This window comes from Aedes aegypti, chromosome 3, assembly GCF_002204515.2.
Source record: "Aedes aegypti strain LVP_AGWG chromosome 3, AaegL5.0 Primary Assembly, whole genome shotgun sequence".
Taxonomy (NCBI): Eukaryota; Metazoa; Arthropoda; class Insecta; order Diptera; family Culicidae; genus Aedes; species Aedes aegypti.
The window spans coordinates 359,719,939-359,744,679 of record NC_035109.1 but is presented as its reverse complement, the minus strand read 5'-3'; positions in this window follow the sequence as shown (position 1 = coordinate 359,744,679).

The window sequence follows — 24,741 nt, the reverse complement described above, 5'->3', positions numbered from 1 at the left end:
GGTTTTGGCCATAGCACCAATTGTAGCCATAGTGGATTATGCACCGCTTTACACAGAACATTCAGATGAAACGGTTCGTGTTTAGTGGAACACATTTACAAAAGAGAGCTTCATTCATTTATTCATCATATTGAATCAAAAATTAAAAGAAAAATCAAATTCACCTAATTTGGCCATGGTCTTCTTAATTTGGGTACTCTCATGAGAAATCAATGTGACTGACAAATTTATTAACCGAAGTTGAGAATGGGGCTGAGACTGGTTCTGGTGGCTTATATTAACAAACGCGATTTTCAATGTGAAATTAAGGTTAATGCTCAGTTCCAATATCTTTCGTACATAATATATATTGAAAATTTTCATTCAGCGTATTTGCAGTACACATAGGGCTTCCCTTTTTTTTTTTTTAATATTGTCTTTTAGGCTGGCCAAAACCGGTGCTTCTACCCTGCGTAAATTTCCCTGTAATTCATAAATATCGAATTTGGTAAAAAACACTTAGACAGCACGTACAGGCCTGAGTGATAGGAAACAAAACTAGAACTCTCATCACGAGTACATAACGGATTTAAATTATTTTTAGTCAGTATAATCGTACACATGTTTAGTTTCAAAAAGAGGCCGAAGAATCTCGGGAATGTTTCTGTGGCCGGAGTTTTTTCAGCGGATCATAGGGTCAGGTCGGATGAAAAGGGTGCTGTGCTTTGTACCCCTGGAGGTAGGCACATTTCAAACCACAGATAGTTTCCTGAATCGGCTATAATGTGGCCACTGTATGAAAGGAATAGACCATTTCCGTCAGATCTAACCCCCAGTTTTTTTATTTTTCTTCGAAAGACAATCATTTTTAATGAATATTAACGCTTTCAGATTTTGTTTATATGCAAACCTGATTTTCTTACAAATTTTTGAAAACATGGATACTCACCACATTTTGAAAAATAATTCGAGATGCGGCACAGTTTGTTCAACCCTATGGGTATCAGCGTGGTGATTTTGCAACAGTTTTTCGATTCCACCCCTGCATTGGGATGCTTGTTTACATTTGCAAACGTCAAATCAGGTGCGCGATGAAACTGACCGTGATCCCGGTCAGGGCGCCCCAAACAGGAGCGTCATCGATACTACTCAAACAAACATTTTTAAACCAGGTTGGAACTGGCGCAACCCGTTCTGAATCACAGTTCCAACTCCAACCCGATTCAAGTCTTCCTCTAGGAAAATATATTTTCCTCCACAGATTTAAAATTCAAAACCACCCCCTTACAACAAATCTCTCATCCACCCAGCAGTTATGGTACCGCTAGTTCTATTAGAGGCTATTTTTCACTATTCATGCCGACAAATGCCTTAATCTAACTGTTAGCTGTTGATCCGGAAGATTTCCGCCTTGAGGCAGCAACAGCTGCGCAAGGAAATTTTGAGCGGCTGTTGCTGTCTCTAGGCGGGAATCTTCCGACATATTCAATCCTTTCAATCCTCGTCGGCACAAAGCAGAGAGATCAGGCATCTGTCGACTACAATCCTTGCGTTACAGAACCGTTTAGTGTTCGCCGGATGCGGTCATAACCGGCCAAAGCGGCGAAGGTGGTTTCCTCGGTGTTTACATTGATTTCAGGAGCAGTGAAGGAAGGAGGGAGCGAAACCGATGAATGAAAATGATGAATGAAAACATAAACAAAAATCATCTGGTCATGCCAGCTGATCGTAAACTCACCACAACGTGGTGGCAAAACCATAGGGGAAAAATGGGTCTGCATTTTTTCGAGGTGAAACAAATTGTAGGGGACCGAGGGGTGAACTAACGTGCCGCAAGCTTTTCATTGTTTTCTAACGGTTAAAGGCTCCAAAACATATCGGTTCCTTAGGAAAGTTTGTTCAGTAAATTGACAGAAAGCATATAAGCCAATAATTTGTTTTCACGGAAATGGTCTATTTTAAGAAAAGCGCATCAGCGTGAACCTTCTGAGAAAAAAATAATTTAATAACCATGTTTTCTGCATTAAATTGATCCTACAAATAACCATCTTCGTGTCCCCGGGACACCTTAAATATACAATAATGTGACCAATTTGTGTATGAACATCTATGCCAAGCTTATGGGAACGCATTTTTGTGAGCTCTTATGTTAGATCTCTATTTTTCTAGAATTGAAATGGTTCAGTGTGCAACAAATCTATCGCCGATTCTTAAGGAATTAAGTCCGACTGGTCACATCCGGTAATCAAATCTTCTTTTTAGATTCACTTTATCGAAATTCTGCTCAGAGGCAGGGTTTGAATACGTAAAAGAGTTTAATTTGAAGAGTTGAAAGGGATTCGAACGATTTTTTGCTTGCTTTGAACACACTTGAAATCAGAAAATTGATATTATTCTGGGCAGTGTTGGAATCACCTTAATGTAAACAGAAATTCACACAGGAAACAGGAAATATTATGCATATACAAATTTACACACTTTATTAGACAATTTTGTGAAAAAAATGAAGTCAGTGTAGCCCCATGTGAATTTTAAACCCCAAAAGCAGTTGCAAAACTTGAATTATGCTCAAGCTTATATTTTTTGCTGATCAATAGTAGTAAAGTAGTTATCTTTGCGGTTGTGATGAATGAATACGGCATGAGAAATTGTATTAGAAAATTATGAGAATTTGTGTGAGAAGACAAACTTCAAACTTTGAGCGTTATTTTCTCAATGCCTACTTTTTCCATATGGGACTTCTTCTTCTTTCTGGCGTGACGTCCCAACTGGGACAGAGCCTGCTTCTCAGCTTAGTGTTCTTATGAGCACTTCCACAGTTATTAATTGAGAGCTTACTATGACAATGACCATTTTTGCATGTGTATATCGTGTGGCAGGTACGAAGATACTCTATGCACTGGGAAGTCGAGAAAATTTCCAACCCGAAAAGATCCTCGACCGGTGGGATTCGAACCCGCGACCCTCAGCTTGGTCTTGCTGAATAGCTGCGTGTTTACCGCTACGGCTATCTGGGCCCCGTCCATATGGGACAGTTATGCTTTATGGGCAATGCTGTGAATTGATGTTTTTAAATCGATTCGATCCCTGAAATTGTCCAAACAATAAGAACTAAAGTTGTTAAATCAAGTAAAATGCAATCAAACTACAAAAATGTGTATATTATCAAAATAAATGTTACGTTGAAATCCATGAAGGTGGTTTTAGATTAAGATTATTACCCAGTAATCACAGGTTCTTATATGATAGCATATAAGAGTATAACCGTGGAGGTAATATACATGAATTTTGCATGCAGTCCTATGGCACATGTGTGTCACGGTGTGTTGGGTAGAACCATTTCTAAACAGAAAAATCGACATGAAAATTTGACACAAGAAAGTCAAGATTGTCCCCTTTCATTTGCAACCAGAACAAAATTAATTCCTCCGAATGAAGCATTTAAACATCGCATTAATAGAGATTGAGCCGTCGTGTGTCTCGTATTGGTTCTCAGACCAAAATGTCCCTCAATACGTACGGGTTTCTGCGGTGGTCATTCCTGGGTTATTTATATGGCCACAAAGAAACAGACTGGTCATCCACATGCTCAATAAACTTGAAAGATTAAGCCGTCGGTTGCCTTAACTAAATAATGTTTTCCACTATAGGAATTCCTCTGGTGGACATGTCTGGGATATTCAGTGGCATCAAAACACCAGAGTGACAAATTACTTGTTATTGTGTGAGATGCCTCGTCTTGGAACAAAAACTCAAATGTCCCTCAATACAGAACACTCCGGTGGTAATTCCTGGCTTATTTCAGAGTTCATATATGACTTGAATGATCATTCACTAATTACTATGTAGGATGAGTCACATCGTATGCCTAGTTTTGGTACAAAAAACTTATATGCCCTACTCTACAAGTTTCACCGGTGGTCATTTCTGGGTTATTTCAGTGATAAATATGAACCAGAGTGGTCGTTCACTCACTATTATGTGACATGGGTCACATGGTCAAGAAGATTGATCCGTCGAATGTCTAGTTTAGGTACCTTAATACGGGTGTCTTTGGTGGTCATTCCGGGGTTATTTCAGAGGTCACAAAGGACCTGAGTAGTCATTCACTTATTATTATGTAAGAAAAGTCACATGCCCGAAAAACAAGGTGATTGAGACGTCGAATGTCTTGTTATGTTACAAAAACTAATGTACTCCACGATTCGGGTTTCTTCGGTGGTCATTCCTGGGTTATTTCAGTGGCATCAATGGACCAGACTGGCTATCCATTCATTATTGTGTGAGATGGGTCACGTGCTCAGAAAACCAAGTAAATTGAGCCGTCGTATGTCTAGTTTTGGTACAAAAACTGAAATGTCCCACAATACAGTCAATACAGTGGTCAAAATGAGCCAGAGTGGTCATTCCTATAACTGAGCTAGAAGAGTCACAGGGATTCAAACCATGAAGATTGAGCGGTCACATGTCTAGTTTTATTACAAAAACTGGAATGTCCCACAATACGGATATCTCCGGTGGTCATTCCTGGGTTATTTTGATGGTCACAATGATCCAAAGTGCTCATTCATCTATTATCGAACTAGAAGAGTCACAGGTATTCAAAATAATGAATATTACGTCGTCGCATGGCTAGTTAATGTACAAAAGCTTAAATATCGCTCAATACGGGTATCTCCGGTGGTCATTTCTGGATTATTTCGGTGGTTAAGAAGAACGAAAGTGGTCATTCATCTATAATTGAGCTAGAAGAGTCACAGAGATTCAAAATCATGAAGATTGAGCTGTCGCATGCCTAGTTTTGGTGTTAAAACCTCGTGGTCCCATATTACGCGTTACCCGGTGGCCAATCCGGTGCTCCAAAAGGACCAGAATAACCATTCATTCATCCTTTTGGCAAAATACATCGAATCATTAAAAATCGAGAAGAATTGAACACAATTCATTTGGTTTTGGGGCATAAATTCGAGCAACTTCATCGAATTGGCCACCTTCCAGGGCTCCAGGAACCGAATTTGTCAGGGAATGTGCGCCGGTAATTGGTTCCTTATTACAAAGAAATTCTTTGCCAAAATATCCATCAACCGATGTTAATTACATATACAAAACTGCGGTGGACACTGACTTTTCGGATGTTATTGGTTTATGGAACTGGGTATGAATAAGTAAATAGTTCGAGAGGGGTTTCTTAAACTAGACATGTGTGCCTCTCATTTAAGCCCAACAGGACTAAATTCGGTCAACACACTGATTTTTACGAGATGTCTGAATTTTCTGGTCGAAAACGCCGCTAAGTCACAATTTGCAACTTTTTGTTGGGGACTAAAGAAGATTAAGTTAAATAACTTCAAATATTTTAAACTTAAGTGTTTGAAATTTTGAAATTTAAGTCATTCACTAAATCAATGAGGAAAGTGTGAAGTCAGTCAAAAATATAATATTATGCACGAACATGTAAACTTTGCAACATTCATGCAAATTATTTTTAAATTCCTTTTTTTTCAAGAATGGAAATTTGCAAATTTTGAGAGCCTTTACTAATTTTGGAATATTAAGCAGAAAAGCATCGTACACTTAGCTAACTTAGTACAGAACGGAACATAACGGTTTTTCAAGAGTTGCAAATCAAAATGTAAAAGGGAGAAGATTCGTTTGACATAAGTAGTTGTGAAAGAAATCTATATTTCAACACAGAATGTAAGCAGAGGAGAGGAAGGCAATTGGCACCTATGCCCGTGAATTTTTATGTCTCTAGCATAATCTAAGAGATTTTGACACTTATTTTTCGATCGATTTTCATCTAAATCAGTTTCAACAGTTGAATTAAGAGACAGTTAAAGTAATATTACAAACAACAAAATTAAAAAAAATGCCCCTGATGAATTATTTTGATTTTAGCAGCAAATGAATGAAGAAGGTCTTGGTTTACATTAATTTAAATTAATTTGTTAGAAGTTACACGAAAAAGCAATCGTGATGTATATCGCCTCCAGTTTTGTATTCTTATGCAATATCGTATACGTTTTTGTATTTCTGGGAAGGTTTATTTACAGCTTCAGCACCATTCGACTATTATCGGCTAAATTTCAAACGCCATATACGCAGTATTTTTCTATCAAAATACATAAATGAACACATTCAGATGATTCTTTTCTCTGTCTTCTTCCCGCTGACGAGATTTCCGAGACTCTATTAATTCAAATGAACACGCCTAAAAATGCGGCTGATTTGAAGCTGCCGAACAGATTCGCTTGCAGATCTTATGGGAAAGCTGCCGAAGAGAATGAGGCTGTCGACAATAATCACACAGACAAGAGATGTTCGAAGCGTTGTAATAATGTTTCCAAAAAGCTTTTAACAAGTATGTTGGTGTGATCGATAGAGGATTGAACAGTGCATAAATGTAAACAGACAAATACGTAATTTGTCTGTTGATGTCCGAGAAAATTACAAATGAAGCGCGGCATCGCGATGCATCGGCTTAGACTGCCCAGAATACATAAAATCCCCTATCTAGTTCAAAAATTTTGATACAAATTGCTTTTATGGCTCCACTAGATTGAATCAACATAAAAACCGGAAGAAGATAATCGATTTGCTAGATTTTTAATTACCAATTCGCCCAACGTTATCGACAGCTACACTTGCTCACTGACTCTTGACTTGGAAATCGGTGTCCGACGTCATTTTGAAACCCAAGTTCTTGTTCAATCGATGTGCAAAATACAGGTGGTAGGTCAGTCCACTACCACAATATTCACTTGGTCGTTTTCCTGATGATAAACTTGAACAATCCAATAAGCTTCATAACGAAGTTAATCTGGCGTTGCACCGAAGTTTCCTCATCATTAATTGATTTACAGAACTTACTTCAAGTTGCTTTGAGCAAATTGTGAAACCTCACATCCCCTCCAAGTATATCTAACGCTTCAAAAATAAAACAAAAAAAAAAAGAAAAACCAACGCAAAGTAAAACACCAATCCAACGTCTTTCACAGTTGGGAGCATGCAGTTACAGCCAAGCATCCAATTAATACACCATTAAGAACGTGAAACGCTGCTGGGACCGACGAATGCCACATTCCCTGGTCGCACTCGCCCTCTCTCTCTGGGACCAGGATTCGTCGCCGCAGGATGTGGAAAATAAAAGTTTCTATAATGGTCCACTTTGAAGGGGGCGAGCACAGGCAAAACACACGCGACCAAGACGATCACAGAGAACCGTGCCACATTCCTGGAAAGGAAAAATTCCACCCGTCCTCACGAAAATAGACGACCGACCAACCGGGATGTCACACAGGAGTAATTTGGGTCAATCATGGTTAAAATTATTCTCTGTATTTAGTGATCTTCTTATGCCCTAATATCGACTAAAAATGGGTATAGCTCAATAAAGGTAGATTTCGATCCGTTGCGTTACTTGAAAAGATCAAAAATGAAATAAATGATTTACTTGGATTTTCCCCAGTTTAAGTTATCATTACGAAAAAGAAAACCCTATCTGACATTCGTCGGAAAGGACTTTCTTAAAAATATTATTTAGTTCACTTTAACGTTTTACGTTCTCGGAATACACGTAATAAAATAAGCGCGATGCTATCAATAGTTCTGCACTTGGATTGGCACTACTGTTTAATCTTGACAATATCAAGGTAACAGCACTTGAATTCAACGTTGCAAGTTTTGATTTGAAATAAAAAAAAAGTTTTATAAACGTTTCCGCCTGACCCAGATTTGTACCTTTAATCTTCGGAGTCTTGTATCTTAGCTCGTCACCAACTCGCATCTGTTGAAAGGGGTTGAATTGATTTCAATCAGTTTCTACAACGAGCTGTCAATGATTGCTTCCATACTAAAGACATGGTATTCAAAAACAAAGACTTTTCACTTCAGAGTCTAGCGCTAAGGACAGTAGAGCACATCCAAAGTTAAAACTCTTCAAATTATGGTGATAGGTGTTTTGAATTGAGTCAAGTGATCGATCCATTACATCGAACATGCTGATTTCTTACCGTGTACCCTAGGCAGAAGCTTCAACAATGCTCACTTTTCAGTTAACGATCGCTTGCCTAAGAATCATGCCCATCAGGTGAATTATAATCATGCTCTTTCACATGTTATTTTTCTTCCGAATGGATTTACCCAACGAAAATCCTTTGCCAATATTGCACCAGGTAATTTAAGATTTTCCCTTTTTATTCCTACGAGTAATCGTTTTTATTATTTCAAATCAAATGAAAATACCCCTGCCGCTGCAGAGAATTTCTATTCCGCCTCTTCATCAACGGTTAATTTCAAAAGAAAATTATCAGAAAATGCACCTATTTCTAAAAACATGTCTCCTTCTGATATGATTTTTTTTTTAACTGATCACTTGAATCAAACGATTAATGGCTTAAGCAGTCCAAGTTTGTGAAAAATTTACCAATGAATTGTTATTGGATTACGTTTCTCTAATTGATCCAAATATTTTTTAAAAATATTTTTAATTGGAATGCTCGTTCTTTGAATGGCAAAGAGAACGAGCTGTTTATTTTTTCAACAGCTAATAACATACGCTACATGCATGTTTAATTTAGTTATTACTAAAACTTATTTGAAACCTGGATCCAAACTCAAAAAAAGGCAAACAAAGTTTCAAACTTTTTTGTTTATCGTAATGGTCGACTGAAGCATGTGGGGGAGTTTCTATCATCATTGATAGGCGTATAAAACTTCAACATTATTCGTAATTCAAAACCAAAGTTTTTGGATTCTTTGGATGTCTTATTGAAACACAGGTTTATAAAAAAATTTTCAAAGCTGACTTTTTGCCTTTTCAATGCAACGGGAAATAAGTTAATTTACTTCATAATATAATAATAATAATAAGTCATACAATTTTGTCATTGGTGACTTTAATGCAAAACATCGGTCATGGAATAATTTGCAAAGCAATACGAACGGCAGCATTTTATTTGATGAGTGTTCTTTGGAATATTTCTCAATACAATACCCTGATAGACCTACTTTTTTTCCTCTTCTAGAAACCGACTCTAGTCACCATTGTAGCCAAATGGTTACTAACGCTGATTTTGATTCTGATCATGTCCCTGTTACATTTCAAATATCCCATGAAGCGATTCTCAATCCTGTCAGCTCCACCTTCAATTATTTTTGAGCGACTGGAATGTATATGAAACATAGATCGATTCTAATCTTGATGTAAACATTTCTTTGCTTTTAGACATAGAAAAATAATTCGACAGTGTTTGGAATGAGGGCTGGAAAGTTAAATTAATAAACTTTGATTTTCCAACATACATTGTTAGACTGAAGACTTCCTGTAAGAGCTGATGTTTCTCAAGACAGCATTTTGAGGCCAAAATTATACAATATTTTCATATCTGACCGAAGGGATGCCAAAAATCTTTGTGTGCGGATGACCCGGGCATCTCCCGAATCCCAAATACGGCTCTGGCTATTTTTTGAAACTATAGTGAGATTAATTTTTTTAAATTTGAAGTTATACTAGCGAGCTTGTTCAAGTGGCTCCTCTGTGGCGGTACTACGGCAAGAAATCGTACAATACCCTCCTTCTCCAGGAAAAGCAGAAAAGCAAAAAAAAAAAAGTTTAAGGAAGCCCTGCCAGTAACGAAGGAAAATTGGGACTCTCCGTGCCTGCTCGTCCATCCTTCAGTCAGTTCAGTAGAGGAGGGTGATCCCGGATGGGCTCTGTAGCACAAAGGAACGGCCAGCAGGATGGGTGGATGCTGGACCGGGACTCGGAGGCCAAAGAAATAAGAATGCTGCCGAAGAAACGTCGATGTTTAGAGCCCAGAACAAACACCATTAACGATGTACGCAATTAAAAGGGAAAATCAAACTTTGTTTTTCGGATTTTTTTTCTCGGCCTCTCTCCTCGGCTCTGAATTTCGATGCGGCGGAGGTAAGTATACCGTCAAGTTGATTTCGTGTATTAGTTCCGATCAAATTGGAAAAAGTTTTCGGGCATGGTTTTTGGCTTCCGGAATAGGATGATGGAGGATGGTCCAATGAAGAAGGGTCCGCAACCGTGGGAGCTTTCTTTTGGCACGTCTTGTGATTTTTGCTCCCTACCGTTGTTGATGGGTAAAACAAGTAGGTTCTAATGAAACGAAAAAGTTTTGAATTGTTTATCCACAAAAAGTCAACAGGCAAGTTTTTTTTGAGGCAATGATCACAGAAATATAATTATTCTTCTCCGTGGAGATGGTTTTCATAATTGAAAATTGAGATGAGCAAATTAGATGGATTTTGGCCGTTCAGGTGGATGATGTTACCTTCCTGGAATCAGAATTAAGACATTTTTAGATCGTTTCTGTATTTTTCCCCATCATATTAAGATTTGAAGATATCCAAGCAGAATATCATTGACATCGTGAATATCTAAGTATTAGAGAACATATAGACCAGTGCGACGAAATAGATTTGATAAACGCTGGAGTCATGAAATTTGTCGTAATGATACTAACAATTTGTGAGTGTATAGTGTAAAGTATTTTTTAAAGAAACGTCTATAACTTTACTTGAAGGAATAGTCAGATGTATATCTACTAGAATGCATGGAGAGACTTGGGGGATTCCTTCCGCATTGGAATTCAAATGACAAAGACTTACTTTCGAGAAAAATACCTTCGCGTTCAATGAACGACAATATCAATTCATATCTCAGTCAGTGTTCAACCGAATTCAGGTCTGTTTTCAAATTAGTATTCCACCCAAGTCAATGACCAAAAACAAATTTACCAGTTCATAATCCTAGTTTATATAGAATGTACAACGGATTCCCTTTTCTGTACACATTCAACCTGCATCCCCCCTAGTCATTCAATCAGCATCAACCTATAAAATGCGTCGTAAATATTTGCATAACTAGCCGACCCCTTCATCAACCCATTTTGGCAACCTCCACTTCCGCTCTAAAACCAGATGCTTCCCCTTTTTTCTCCTTGTTTATTCCCCCCATTGTACAAAATAGACTCGTTGACCGTTTGCCGGAACCGTTCATCTTGGTTGGAGGCTTTAACGTTTCGAAATTTGATACGTTTCAATTTAAACAACTTTTTATGATTGATGCTGACTTTCCGTCTTGTCGGCTTTTCAGCTTTTCCTCTAGTCCTCCTGGAATGAATCCGATTACACCATCTACGTAAATATACCTTCGTATTACAGTCCAGTGCCGGGCAGATGATTGCAATCAGTGATGATTGACGCCTGAGGGGTTTTTGTATAATACTACCGGGACATTTATTTGGGCAGGAGGCATCATCAACGCAATGCACCAAAACCCGTCAGAATGTACCAGTTGAAATAATATTGCAGTACCAACCCAAAACTTACCAAAGTCCGTGATCGCCACGGAAAGAAGGTTATGTTATTTGACTGTGCGTACGTTTACGGAATACGGAAAAGTTTCCTCTTGGCCTCGTGGCGGCTGACCGGATCAGGACAGTCACAGGCTTGGTAGCGACTATGGAAACTTTAGAGAACTCATGCCTGAAAAAACAGACCAGAGGAACCAATGAGAGACCGAACAAGAACGAAGAAAATGTATAGAAATCTAACAGGAACTAGGAGAATTCCTTAAAGAATCCGACCGGACATTTCCAATGTTTCGAAGAGCCTATTTTAGGAGTTCTTAGTAATATTATGAGAAGTAGGGCAATTCGCCTAATGTTGAACGGCTAAAAACGTCGCCTATTGTTGAACAGTCCGTGTGTTTCTTATGGCGTGTTCAACAATTAGCGAGCATTTTGACCGTTCAACAATTGGCGAATTACCCTAGTCCTGCTCGCATTACTGTATGTATTTTGCCATGACTCTGTACAAGAAAATTTATTAGAAATTAATTCTTGTATTAGCTAAAAGTTTCCTTCAGGTGTTACTTCAAAGATTTATTCAGTTATTTATTAAGTGATTCTTCTACGAAATTACCAATGCACTCCTCCATGAATTTAACCCCAAATTTTACCAAGGATAACTCTTGAATTTCCCAAATTTGTCTTCTATCGACTTTCCAAGGCATCCAAGATTCCCGTTAGGAGGAAATCAGTGGGAGTTCAACCATTAATTTCTCAAGACATGCCTCCACTGATTTCTTAGAATTTTCTCTAAAATTGTGTTTCCGGAATTTTTGAGATCTCAACCAGGAATTTTCGTTCTGCAACAATTCCAGAGATTCCTCCTAAGAAATACTTCAGAAAATATTCAAGAATTTTCACATGAAATACCAAAAACACCTAGTCAGGGATGTCTCCAGTTAATCGTCAAGGATTTTTTTTTCAGAAACTTCTTAAGTGATTTCTATAAAAACAAAAGGCGGTGCTGAAATTATGCCTCAATTAATCTCTGTTTAAACTTCAGAAGAAATTCCTGATTAACTTCTGCCAGGATCTCTAAAAGAATTAACATATTTTTTTTGAGAAATATTTGGAACATTGTAATGAGTAAACCCTGCATGATATGCTGCGGGAATTCAATTATTATTTTCTCCAGAGATAGCTCCATTGTTTTTTTTTAGGATCCCGTAAAATTGTTGTTCAGGAGTGTCTGTGGAGATTTAGACCAGATTTTTTTTTTCAGCAATTCCTCCAGAGATTCCTCCTAAGAATTACTCTACAAAATTTTCAAGAATTTTCCCAAGGAATACCTATTTAGGCATGTCTTCAGTAAATCATGAAGGATTTTTGTTTACAAAGCACTTGAATGATATTCAAAACAATCCGGGTGGCAGTACTGGGAGCATGAATAGAGCTATCTCTGATCAAACTTTTGATGAAATTCCTGTTATACTTCTTATTATTGACTCTTTATCATGTTATTCCCGAGGCTAGTTCATCCTTGTTAATAAAGCGTGGGGGGAGAGGGGATGGCGGTGTAATTTGAAGCGAAGGAGGAGAAGGGGGGAGTTACCTTGTATAATTAACAGAGTTTATTTTGCGGTATTCGTCGTTTTGCTGGTGTTGTCGAATGATGTGCAAGTTTCGTATTGAGTTCAAGGTCTTAACAGTGGTCGTAATGGTAGGAAATGAGGTACTTTCTATTCCACTACAGGTCCAGGATCACAGCAGTGGTCATATTAAGATAAAGATTCCAGCATCTTTTATGAAACTTCTGCCAGGATCTCGAAAAGATTTAACTTAAATATTTTTTTCGAGAAATATCTTGAACAGCTAATAAAACCCTCCATGATATACTGGGGAAATTCATGGATAAACTTTTAGAGGAACTTCATGATCAATCTCTTGCCGAATTAATTTAGGAAGTTAGGGAAATTTAGGGCCTACTATGAAATCGATCCATCCTGGATCTCTACGGCATTCATAGTACGTGAGCCTGCCGTGCTTTATGAGCTTGACAATATCCACATTTTTATATAGGGTGCAGAACCACTTGGGCACTTCCATGATTCACTTTGGCATGGGGGTTTTTTCTCGGCCGAATTGTCTGAAATTTTGCAATAAAAAGCACTCCAATATGATGCATATTATGGCCAAATATGAGCTGCAAATCTTTCAAAAAAAACCCCACTGCCGAAGTGAATCAAAAGTGCCAAGAATAGGATCCGGCTCCCTACTTGGTACAATTCGTGATGCAACGCCACCAGCTGCCATTTTATTGTTGCCGCCGAGTATTGTTCGCAGCACCATATACTCAAAAACGCCGAAAGCTTCCTGGTCGATGCTGTATAGAGTATCCGAAAGGATCAGTGTCTTGTATAGCGCGAATAAGAACTAAGACCATAAGCAACCGTGTGACAATGGTATCGTTTCTTTGCACGCCTGTCCACCTAATAGCTTCTTCGAGGGCAATGTTGAACTAAGATTCTAAAGCGCATATCTTTGCTTCAACCCATCTAAGGTTATGAGGAGTGTGAAATCTTAGCCTCATCCGCAACCCGCATACTTAATTTTGATCCATCTAACGTTGCACGAATCAGTCTAATCAGCATTAACAAATGTTTTCAATTAGCATATTTTCCTAACAAATGGAAAAATGCTAAGGTTGTTCCAATTTTAAAACCAGACAAAAATCCTGCAGAAGCTTCTAGCTATCGTCCAATCAGTTTGCTTTCCTCCATCAGTAAACTTTTTGAAAAGGTTATTTTGAACAGAATGATGGCCCACATCAACGAAAATTCAATTTTTGCCAATGAACAGTTCGGATTCCGCCATGGACATTCGACCACTCATCAACTTTTACGTGTAACAAATTTGATCCGTTCCAACAAATCTGAAGGCTATTCTACTGGTCTTGCTCTTCTAGACATAGAAAAAGCATTCGACAGTGTTTGGCATGAAGGTTTGATTGTAAAATTAAAAAACTTTAATTTTCCAACATACATTGTTAGAATAATTCAAAGTTATCTGTCAAATCGTACACTTCAGGTTAATTATCAGAACTCCAGATCTGAAAGACTTCCTGTAAGAGCTGGTGTTCCTCAAGGCAGCATTTTGGGACCAATATTATACAATATTTTCACATCTGACTTACCTGAGCTACCTCAGGGATGTCAAAAATCTTTATTTGCGGATGACACAGGCCTCTCCGCCAAAGGACGAAGCCTGCGTGTCATCTGTAGTCGATTGCAAAAAAGTTTGGATATTTTTTCTTCATACTTGCAAAAATGGAAGATTTCTCCTAATGCTTCCAAAACTCAACTAATAATATTCCCACATAAACCAAAAGCTCTTTATTTGAAACCTTCAAGTAGACATGTTGTCACGATGAGAGGGGTTCCAATAAATTGGTCAGATGAAGTTAAGTATCTAGGGCTCATGCTAGATAAGAATTTAACTTTCAAAAATCACATTGAGGGCATTCAAGCCAAATGTAATAAATATGTAAAATGTCTCTATCCCCTTATTAATAGAAAATCAAAACTTTGTCTTAAGAACAAGCTGTTGATATTCAAACAAATTTTCAGGCCAGCCATGTTGTATGCTGTACCAATATGGACTAGCTGTTGTAATACCAGGAAGAAAGCTCTGCAGAGAATTCAAAATAAAATTTTGAAAATGATTCTGAGGCTTCCTCCCTGGTATAGTACCAATGAGTTACATAGAATATCCAATGTTGAAACATTGGAACAAATGTCAAATACAATCATTAATAATTTCAGGCAAAAATCGTTACAATCTTCTATTGCCACGATTAATGCGTTATATGTTTAGGTTAAGTTAGGTTAAGTATATTAAAAACGTTTTTTTCTCCTATAAGCAGGTGAAATGAACTCACCTGTAAAAAAACTGAACTGCTACGGCAAATGAAATGTAATATGTTGTTAACAAAATGTTAATTAAATCTTAAATTTGTTTTACCAAATTAGGATGATAGTGTTGTCTAATAACACAGAACACCTAGATATAAGAAATGAATGTAATGTTTGGAATGATACTAATAAAGAAAAAAAAAAAAAAAAAAAAAAAAGGCTAATCAGTATTGTCGGAAAACTATGTTCTATCATTATTCGTCATAACTCATTTCTCTTCCGTTAATAGTACCTGAAGTCGCAACTGATTACGCGCAAAGCCTTGAAACAGCGTTGACGGGTGAGGGAGAGCTCACCGGAGCTGGAGTAGTGTCAAAGTAGCCCTCAACTATGCAGCGGAAGATGCCTTTGGGTTCGTGGAAATAAATCGACGGAACTGTTGATTTGACGCAGAGTGTCAGTCAAAGCAAGTGATTATGCTGCGTCAAAACGTGGAACGATATAAACAGAAGTGAAGACAACGAACCCATCCATTCTGGGATAAAAGCGCCGCTTAGAATAGTTGGAGTGCGAAGAGATGGAGCAGCTGTATCGTTTTCAAGAAACGTGTTTGTTCTACAAGAAACTCAATGCATCTCGCAAAGGTTTTGTGCCGTAAGCCGAAATGTGCCGGGTTAAGGATGGAGGTATCTTGAAGGACGAACGTGAGGTGATTGAAAGGTGGAAGTAGCACTACGAAGAACACCTGAATGGCGTCGAGGAGGAAGACCAAGGCAGCAGCAGGCTTCATCAGTACGACGGATAAAGGAGACGTGTCAACTTCCACAATAGATGAAGTTCAGGATGCTATCAAACAGCTCAAGAACAACAAAGCAGCTGGAAAGGAAGGTATTGGGGTGGAGCTTATTGAAATGGGCCTGGACAGGTTGGCTACTTGTCTGCACCGATTCAAAGCCAGGATCAGGGATACAGAACAGTTATTGGAGATGACAAATTAGAATATGAGAACTATCGAACGATCAAAATTCTTAACGCAGCCTATAAAGTGCTTTCCCAGATCATCTTTCGCCGTCTATCGCGCCTAGCAAGCAGACTTGTGGGTAGTTATCAAGCCGGTTTCGTGGACGGGCGATCGACAACAGACCAAATCTTTATGCTGCGGCAAGTCCTCCAAAAGTGTTGCGAATACCAAGTCCCTACGCACCACCTATTCATCGATTGCAAAGCAACTATGGAAAATTATGGACGAGAATGGTTTTCCCGGGAAACTGACTAGACTGATCAATGCAACGATTAATAGTGTACAGTGTTGTGTGAAGATATCGGGTGCGTTATCGGACCCGTTTGAAACACGCAAAGGATCTCGACAAGGCGATGGTCTTTCCTGCCTCCTGTTCAATATTGTGCTAGGAGGTGTCATTAAATGGGTGAGCTTCAACATGCGGGGCACGATATTCAATAAATCCAGCCAGTTCGTCTGTTTTGCATGACGAAGTAGACATTATCGGAAGAACGTTCCATGTGGTTGCTGAACAGTATACCAGACTGAAACGTGAAGCAAAACGGGTTGGATTGAAGGTAAGCGCGATAGAGCATGCATTGACAGACGCGTGATGATCGACGGAGGTGAGTTCGAGATGGTGGACGAATTTGTCTACCATTGTCTAATCATTGGTAGCTTCGGATAACAGCAGAAGTAGAGAAATTCGAAGACATATTATTGCCGGAAGTCATGCAAGACCTGGTAAACTTCTCCTCCTTACTAAGTGTACCATGTACAAGACGCTGATAAGACCGGTAGTCCTCTTCGGACATGAGACGTGGATAATGCTCGAAAAGGACCTGCAAGTGCTAGGAGTTTTTGAACGACGTGTGCTTAGGACGATCTTCGGCAGAGAATGTGCAAAAGGCGTATGGAGGAGAAGAATGAACCACCAGCTTGCGCAACTCTATGGTGAACCCACTATCCAGAAAGTCACCAAAGCTGGAAGGGTACGATGGGCAGGGCACGTTGTGAAAATACCGGATAACAATCCCGGAAAAATGGTGTAAATGGTTTGACTATGTGGAGCAGGATCTTGGATCTGTATCTATTGTGTACGAGAAGACTGAGATAATGTTGCCCTGTAGCTAGCTAGCCAGCAGGTAGTTTTTCTTCCCCCTATATCCTTAACAGAGTACGGTGCAGTATTTCATATATCTACTCACTACCTTGCTTGAAAAGTTAGGCCGGGAGCTCGTTTTTTCCAGCAACCTTGCTGTTCTTCAACTCTTTGATTATCTTTATAACGGCATCTAGTGTCGTCACCTCCGCATATCATTTTGCTCCATGCTGTTCTGCGCCTCAGAAATGACATCTTCTTCATACAGCTTTTTCTTTTTGCGGTGAAGTCTTGCTCTTGCTTCCTTGTACCGCTCCGGGTACCAGGCACTTACATCTGGCTTCTGGTAACATTTTTCTCATCCGTCATATTTTGGCACTCCTTATCAAACCAACCATTCTTAGGTCGTCTCTGAGTAGTATTTACCTATCATTTTTAAGAATATCTCTATGATATTGATTGACAACATTACTAGAAGAATCAGCGTTCGAACTTCTGTAGAAGTTACTGAAAATAGTAGCCTTGTACTAAACAATTATTTGGATAAAATTCTGGATACATCTTTAGCACAATTTGTTGGGGTATTCTTTAAAGACTGAAGGTATACTGTGGAGAAATCACTAGAAGACATCTTCACTTTTTTTTATTAGTATCATTCCAAAAATTGCATTAATTTCTTATATCTAGGTGTTCTGTGTTAGACAACACTATCATCCTAATTTGGTAAAACAAATTTAAGAATTTATTAACACTTTGTTAACAACATATTACATTTCATTTGCCGTAGCAGTTCAGATTATTTACAGGTGAGTTGATTTCACCTGCTTATAAGAGAAAAAAAACGTTATCAATTTTCTTAACCTAACTTAACCTAAATATATAACGCATTAATCGTTTCAATAGAAGAATGTAACGATTTTTGCCTGAAATTATTATTTATTTTATTTAACATTTGTTCCAATGTTTCAACATTGAATATTCTATGTAACTCATTGGTACTATACCAGGGAGAAGACATCTTCACTCTTTTCCTTTATGTTTTGGAGTGAATTTCCAAAACACCTGTGTAATAGTCACGTAAGAGCCTCTGATGAGTTTACTGATGCCTGTAGAATTTTACATCTGGACCAACTGTGAAAAAGGGACCTTTAGATTAAATTAGAGACTTTCCATTTAAAATAGATATTTTTTAGATTATTAAAATAATGAGCCTACCAGCCCTGCAGTCAGGAGAACAACTGGTTGTTGCCTATTTGTATGCGACTGACAGCTAGGCGATAGGACTTCGGGACGATGGTTTTTCAGTAACATCTGTGGGTCATGGGTTGTTCTGAGTTGGGACATCAGCATGCCGAAGCTATGGCTAGCGAAAAGTTAACAACTGCACCGGTTAGTTAAGTACCGTGCTGGATGAAATTCCGAACATTTGAATCTTATTAATGATTGAAGGTGAAGATCGAAATTGCAACAGCATAAATATAGAGAACCAAAATTACACCGTGCTGAAAATTTGACCGATTTGTCAATGTCTGGTTTTCCAGATTTGTGCTCTGGGAAATTTGAGATTTGGCCTCGATTCTTCTTCATCTTAAACCTTGAACCCTATTTTGGTTTTGTTTGTGATAAAAAATTAGTTTGACTTGTTATGCAAATATCACTATGGCTCATTGATTGCATTCCTGTTACAAAAGTATCGATATTTAGTGTAACAGTTGGCGAAATTTTGCCCTACATTGGAAATATTGATTATATCACTAAGGTCGAACTTTTGCCCTACACCTAAAACAATATTGTGGGATGAAAACAAAACACTGAAATAATGTTAACGAAAGAACAAAAAATAACAGACAATATTATGCACTAAAATTGGGTATCAAAAATGGTTCAAAACTCATGATGAACAATATATATTTATACAATTTATGAAAACTTATTTTCTTATCTCAAACATGTTTGAAGTAAGTCATGTGAAATTTTCAAACTATTCTATAGTTGTTCGGAATCGGAATCAGAACGGTAGAGACAGGGTAGCAGCAAGCAAATACTGAACCACGGTCGGTCGCAGAACGACGACGGCTTATGACGGGAAGGACGAGGAAAAACAATCTTCCGGAGGAAATTATGTCAACAGTGATTTACATAATCAACGACGAAAAGTGGAAAGTGAACCCAAAAACATAATGACCATGGTGGGCGCGATGCAGAAGAAGGGAGGAAGGAGGCATGGACGGTTGACCATTATTTTCTGATGCGTCATATGGCTCCGGCGCGATGGAGGAAATGGCGAGCGTTCCTAAACTTTAAGAGGAGTTGTTCAGTTGGTGGTGCAGCTTTTGTAGGAGACGAGTGGGTATCAATTTTAAATTTTAATCATGAGCAAAGTGAGTAGTGGGTATGTCGCAAACGGTATTATTTTAGCATGTCTATTTCTGAAGAGTTAAAATATTAGCTCTTGTTTTACTAACACTGTTGTGTTGCATTTAGGAAATATATAGCTCTTGAAATTTACTTATGACATAAGGTGCATAGTGGCCGATTATTGAAGCAGTACGCACCATTTATAGTATAATGAAGTATGTTTAATCAAATCTTAATTTAATTCTGTTTGCGATTCGAAGGATCACTCGCGACAAACTCGAATTCCGTCCGGGAAACGGGACACCAACTTAACACTTGGAAAGATTCGGAATGACCGATCAACACGAAGAGTAATAGAACACGTGCATACTATTTAAATAGCTTTATTTGACTAACTATAGGCTGTATTGTGTAGGGTTCGATACGTATCTATATGTTTTCTGGATTGGCTGTGTATTATAAGTATCAGTGTATAAGTGCTTTAGTGCAGTGTTGATAGACTAATGCAGCCCACAGACGCTCAGACGGTTTGACCAACATTGACTCCGCCCCCAAGTTAGTCAAACCGATTTATGTTGCTGCAACCGTTTGACCGACTGTCAAAGTGTGTTGCAGCAACACCATATTTCTTCGCATGTTTTGAATGCTCTCGGCAAGCCTAGTGAATGTGTGATTGTTATTTTTTTTCGATTTCTGTGGCTGTGGGGGTGAATATTTCTATGGCAACAATCGTTGTGCGAAAGAGCAGAACTTTCAGAATTTAAATACAGGAAGAAATGGATATTGAGGAGGAATTACAATTACAATTTGCACGAAGTATTCCGGCAGAACTCTAAAATTATGAGGGATCTCTATCGGAAATTGTTCTGAGCAGTCATCGATATGAGAATTACTAGGGTAATTTCTTCAAAGTTTGTATCCGGAGTCTTTAGTGGTTTCCTCTAGTTATTCTACTTTGAAGTCTTTCCAGAACCATTGATTATTTTGTATCCTGCAAATAAAAATTAAAATAATATGTTAATCAGTCCACAGTCCGGGAAGTCTCCTCTTATGCGCTAACGGCAGCCTGTATTTATAGCTCAGAAATCCCGTAGGTACAATCAAGTAAAAGGTACCAGAGTCATAAGGAATATCACTTGAGATAGGTAGACATGACAGATTATACTAGGGATTCCACACAGAAAAAAATCCGTTCTCGTATCCGTGAACAGCAGGCGTGAACTCGTCAACAACAAAAATACACCGTGAACTAGATCATGTATACGAGACCAATCATGGTAGTTCACGGTGTATTTTTGACAGTTCACGTTTTCCAGAACGCTTTTTTGAGCGTGCACCAGAAAGTCTTCCTGGGATTCTTTAATCAACAATTCCTCTAGAAATTTATCCACAGATTTACCCAGAAATTCCTCCGAGGAAAATTCTTCAGGCTGGCTTTTTCCAGAGGTTCCTTCAAATTATGCTAATTATTCAGGGTTCCCTCTACTGATTCCTTCAAAGATCAAAAAAATCCTCAAGTTATTTTTTCAGTAATTTTTCAGAGTTTACTTCAAGGCTGACTTCAAGAATTCTTCCGGAGATTGCTATCACAATTTTTCAAAGATTCCTTTATTTCCTTTGAAAGTTATATCATTATTCACATAACTAATTATTTCAGATACTTCTCAATAAATTTATAACCAGAAATTCCAATAAGGATTTCACCAGAACTTTTTTCTTGTAATTTTCTCTACAGAGTCCTCCAGAGATTTACCCAAAAACTTCCGAGGGATTTATTCATTCAATGCTTCCTTCAAGAATTCCTCCAAAATATCCTCCACAGATGTATTTAGGAATTCCTCCATCGAAATTTCAAGAAATTTTATACAGATTATATAAGGATTTTTTTTCCTGCGCTTTTACTAGGAATTCCTCTAGAAATTTTTATAGAGCTTTTTTTTTTAATTTTTTTTATTGCTCAAGAAATAATTACAGGAATTCCATCAATAATTCCACCAGGAATTTCTCCTATGCATCAAAAACCTTTCCCTAGGAATACCTCCAAAAAATCCTTCAGTGATTAACCCAAACATTTTTCCAGAGATTCCTACGCGATTTTCGCTAGAAATTCTTAAAAAATTCCTACAGAAATACATGTAGAGATTCACTTCAGGAACCCTTACAGTGATTCCACCCAAAATTTCTCCAAGGATTCATTAAGGAATTTCTCTTGAGATTCCACCAGGAAGCTTTCGGGAATTCAGCAAGAAATACTGCAAAATAATTCAAAAAACATTTCACACACGGGATTTTACCAGGAATTCCTTTAAATATTCCGCTTGCAATTTTTCGAAAGGTTCCCCCAGGTTACTTTCAGGGGATTCTTCTAGGGCATCTTCAATAAATTATTATATGAATTCTTCCAGTGTTTCCTTAAAAGATTTTTCTTTGTATCCCTTAAGGGAACCTACGAGGCATTCTACCTCGGATTTATGAAGGAATTACTTCAAGAATCAACCGGATATATCTCCAAGGATTCCTAAAGGAATTTATCCATCAATTCCTTCCAGTTTATCTTGGAGGATTTTTTCCAAGGAATCCACCAGGAATTGCCTTAGAGAATCCTGTAGAAACTCCTTCAGGGATTGCTTTAAAAGTTCTTACGGAGATATATTAAGGAATTTCCCCAGTGAATTTCTCCAGTGTTTTCTTTGGTGATTCCTCCAATGATTTCAGTATAAATAATTCCATGATTTTTTCCAGAAATTTTCCAAAAAATCATTCAAGGAATTCAACTTGAAGTTCAACCCTTCGTGGAATTGCTGGTCGATTCTTTCGCGGTTTTCCAGAAAAATATAGTCATTTGAACTTGTGGTTTTTTTTGATACCCTGGAGGAATTTCTGATAATCCTGAATAATTTGAAAAAGGAAAATCCTAGTCAAATCATTGAAGTATTTTCTGGTAGAACTTCTGGCGAAGCTGTATCAGATTTTTCTGGTAAAAAATTTCTAGCGAAACTCTATTGATATTCTTAACCCTGGAAGAACTCATGGCAATATTTCTTAAAAAACACCATTCCGGGAGAAATAGTTAGATAAAATACTGGTAAAATCTCTGAAGGAACCGAAGGATTTTTTCCAGAATGTTTCGGAAGAACTTTCAGAAGATTTTCTTGAATGTCCGGTGAAATCAACGGAAAAATATTGGTGAAGCTTCTAAAAGAATTTTTAGTGGAACCCCTATGAGAATTTCAGCTCATTCCTTGAAGATTTTCCTGATGGAAATCATGGAGAATTATCTGGGCGAATTTCAGATCCAATCCATGAATGAACCTCTGGTGGAATCCTTAGAGAAATTCCTGGAGGATTTTTAGTTGGAATGCCTAGAGGAAATCCTAGCGAAATTTTCGAAGCAATTCCTGTTGGATTCAATGAACGAATTCTCAGAGGAATAGATGAAGGAATTCCTTTTTTGAATCCTAGGAGGAACTCCTCACAGAGTCACTTGAGGATATACTGATGGATTCCCTAATTACTTGTGAAATCTTTATAAGAAATTTTTGGTAAAATTGCTGAATTAATTTCTGAAAACCTCCAAGAATCTCTGAAGATATTTTGTAAGAAATTCCTTGAGAAATTTCCGATGGAATCTGTAGAGTTATTCCGGTGATAAAATCCTGAGACATTTCCGGAAAAATCTTAGGAGGAATTCCTGATAACCTTTGAGTATCCTTGGATATATTTATTCTTTGAAGAATTTTTGGAGGCATCCCATCCGAGTGATTAGAGTCCGCGGCTACGAAGCAACGCCATGCTGAAAGTATCTGGGTTCGATTCCCGGTCGGTCCAGGATCTTTTCGTAAAGTAAATTTCCTTGACTTCTCTGGGCAGAGAGTATAATCGTACCTGCCACACGATATACAAATGCGAAAATGGCAACTTTGGCGAAGAAAGCTCTTAGTTAATAACTGTGGAAGTGCTCATAAGAACAGTAAGCTGAGAAGCCGGCTCTGTCCCAGTGGGGACGTTAATTCCAAGAAGAAGAATTTTTGCAGGAACTCCAGATGAAATCATAAGAGGAACTCCGGATGAAACCCCTTGAAGAAATCCCTATGGAATCACTATATGAACTCCTGATGAAATCCCTGGAGGAATTCCTGATATAATTCTTGCTGGAACTCCTGATAGAATGCCTAGAGAAATTCCTTATGATATCCCTAGAAGATCCTGATGTTAGTCGTAGGTGACCTCCTGATATAAACACTGGAGGAACTCCTAATAGAATGTCGGAAGAAATGCTAGTTGGAATTTCTGAAGGAACTCTTGATGGAATTCCTGGATGAACTCGTGATGAAATCCTCAGAAGAACTCTAATGGTAGCCCTAAAGGTACTCCTAACAGAATCCCTATTGGAATTCCTGATAGAATCCCTAGAGGAACTCTTGATGGAATCCTTGGAGGAATCAGTGGCGAATCGTAACCTCATTTTCTACAGGTCTGTTCTATGATTCTAAAAATTAATATTTCGACAAATTTAGAATATAAATCAAAAAGTAATCAAAGAGTTAATTATTGAAATCGTCCTTTCTAACAAATCTCTGCTCATTGCATGCAAATTTATCGCTGAAATTCTAGAATTTATATTCGTGGGACAGATAGATTTGAGGTTAGGGAATCGTTACTGGGAGGAATATAAAGATATTGTAAGAGGAACTCCTGATAGAATCAGGAGTCCCGATGAAATCTCTAGATGAACTCCACATGAAATTTCTGGAGGAATTCATGATAAGTTTTCTGAATTAACTCCTGATAGAATCTATAGAGGAACTCCTGATAGAATCTCTTGAGGAATTCCGGGTGAAATCTCAGAAGAAACCCTGAAGGAATTTCTTGGAGGAAATCCTAAATATATTATTGGAGGAGCTCCTGATGGAGGAATTTCTGATGAAATTCGTAGATTAACTAGTGATGGAATCCCTAGAGGAACCCCTGATAGAATCTCTGGAAGAATTCCAGGTGGAGTCTCTGAAGGAACTGCTGATGGTATTGCTGGAGAAACTTCTAATGGAATTGCTATATATATTCCTGATA